This window comes from Eutrema salsugineum, unplaced genomic scaffold, assembly GCF_000478725.1.
Source record: "Eutrema salsugineum unplaced genomic scaffold, Eutsalg1_0 scaffold_4, whole genome shotgun sequence".
NCBI lineage: Eukaryota > Viridiplantae > Streptophyta > Magnoliopsida > Brassicales > Brassicaceae > Eutrema > Eutrema salsugineum.
In genome coordinates, this window is record NW_006256686.1 from 13,095,455 (window position 1) to 13,097,797 (window position 2,343).

The 2,343-nt window shown below is 47.3% G+C and overlaps 1 non-coding gene across 1 annotated transcript; it reads left to right on the plus strand.

Moving 5' to 3' along the window:
* Nucleotides 1-1,742: 1,742 nt before the first annotated feature.
* Nucleotides 1,743-1,849, plus strand: LOC112084694. The gene has a single exon (XR_002898355.1). It is a non-coding gene; the product is annotated as a small nucleolar RNA R71 (small nucleolar RNA).
* Nucleotides 1,850-2,343: the final 494 nt, after the last annotated feature.

The following is a 2,343-nucleotide window of genomic DNA, read 5'->3' on the forward strand; positions in this document are numbered from 1 at the left end:
GACCTCCAATAGTCGGTTTCTTCATCATCTCTTTCACATTGAACTTCATATGCTCGGAACCGATGTGTAGTTCAATCATTCCTCCTCTCACATCTATAATGGCTCCTGCGGTCGCTAGGAACGGTCGGCCCAAGATGATAGGGTCCAATGGTTCCTCGTCCATCTCAAGAACTATGAAGTCCGTGGGGATTTCTATCTCACCGATCCTTAAAGGTAAATCCTCAAGCAAACCCACCGGTAAGCGAACCGATCTATCAGCTAGTATAAGAGAAATCTTGGCCGGCTTGTAACTTTTGTATCCCAATCTCTTCGCCACCGTGTATGGCATTAAGCTCACAGAAGCTCCTAGATCACACAAGCAGTTTGAGAACTTCAAGTGACCTAAAGCACACGGTAAGGTAAAGCTGCCCGGATCGGATAGCTTCCTTGGTATAGACCTCCTTTGTATTATGGCGCTGCATTCATGGCTCAGTATTACCATACCCTGGAGCTCCTTTGTCTTGTTGAGGATCGCATCTTTTAGAAACTTCCCGAGCTGTGGTATAGCTAAGAAAGCATCTATAATGGGTAAGGTGAGTTGCGTGTTCTCCAAGTGTTTCTCAAAGACCGCTTTGGCTTTGTCTAAGATTTTCTTCTTGAAACGCCCTGGGAACGGTATCTTGGGTTGGTAAGGTGGTGGTGGAACGTATGGCTTTTCAAGCTCAGTTGTCTTTTCCACCTCTTTTCCTTTGTCCTTGATCGGTTCTTTCTCAAAATCCGCTTCTTTACACGCATCACCTGAGGCTGCCTCCCCCTCTGATTGCTCATTGGCCTCAATGAGCGTAGTTTTAGGCGTTGGAGCTTGTAGTTCTTTACCACTTCTCAATGTAATGGCGTTCACATACTCCTTGGGGTTTGGCTCCGGTTTACCTGGTAAAGCCGGGCCTCGGGATGATGTAGAGGCTTGATTCTGCTTAAGCTCTCTGATATCTTGCTGCATTGTCGCGTGCTGGCTCTCAACTCTCTGTTGACCCTGTAACAGTTGCTGTAATATCCCACAGACGTCGTTTCCCATCTGATTCTGACCCGTTCCCTGATGCTGTCGCTGAGGACCCATCGGCTGCGGATTGAACCCTGGTGGAAAATTGTGATGCTGCGGTTGGCTGGTGAAGTTGTTACCCTGAGCTGCTTGATTTTGTTGAGTGTAGCCGTGCTGTTGCCCACTAAACTGTTGCTTGGGCTGGAAGGTATTCTGATAAGGAGCCTTTTGAGCGTAGCTTTGTTGTTGTTGCGGAGCAGGGTAGATTTGATCGTGAGGGTTAGCTACATTTGGGTTTCTGTATGAGAGGTTTGGGTTACTGTTGTAGTTGTTGAACCGTTGATACCTCTGCTGGTTCCCTATGTAGTTCAGCTCCTCTTGAGTTAGACCATCTTCGTTTACATTATCAAAACTTGGCCCTTGCTCATCAAACTCGCCTACAAAGTGTATTGGCTTTTGAGTCGCCATCAGAACTTTGTCAAGCTTGCTCTGAAGCTCTCTGATATCCTTTTTCATACGCTGTTCTTCTCCAGAGCCCTCTGTACGGTTTGCTCTATCAAAGTCGTCGCCATAAGTATCATTAGACATGGCTAGGTTCTCGACTAGTTCCATTGCCGCATTGATCTCCTTCCCAAGAAAATTTCCATTTGAAGCTGTATCGAGTTGGTTTCTGATCTTGGGGAGTGCACCTCGGTATAAAGTACTCAAGAGGGATGCCTCTGAGAAGCCGTGGTGTGGGCATTGGTTAGTATAGCTTCTAAACCGTTCCCAAGCTTCGCTAAAGCTCTCGTTGTTGTGCTGCGTGAAGCTTGAGATTTGGTTTCTGAGCTTAGCCGTGCGTGATGTGGAAAAGAACTTTGATAAGAACGCCAGTTTACACTGCTCCCAGGTTTGTATAGAACCCCTCGGGAGGTTCTTTTCCCACTGGTGAGCTTTATCACCGAGGCTGAATGGGAACAAGCGTAGCTTGAAGCTATCTTCCGAGACACCATTGATCTTAGTTAGGTCGCAAACCCGATCAAACTGATCTAGATGCTCAAGAGGGTCTTCTCCGGCTAGACCGTGGAACTTTGAGTTCTGCACCATGTTGAGTAGGGAAGCTTTAACTTCAAAGTTGTTGTTTTGAACCGGTGGAGCTTGAATCCCAGCTCGGTATTGGTGCGCATTAGCTCGGTCGTTCTCTCCAACAAAGACCGGAGGAGGTTGTCTCTGAGCTTGTGGCGGTGGCGGATGAACATGGTGGGCTTGTTGCTCGTTTCTATTAGCTTGTTGTTGGTTTTGCTGAGCAAGCCTTTCGTTCCTCTGAGCATGTTGTTGGTTAACAT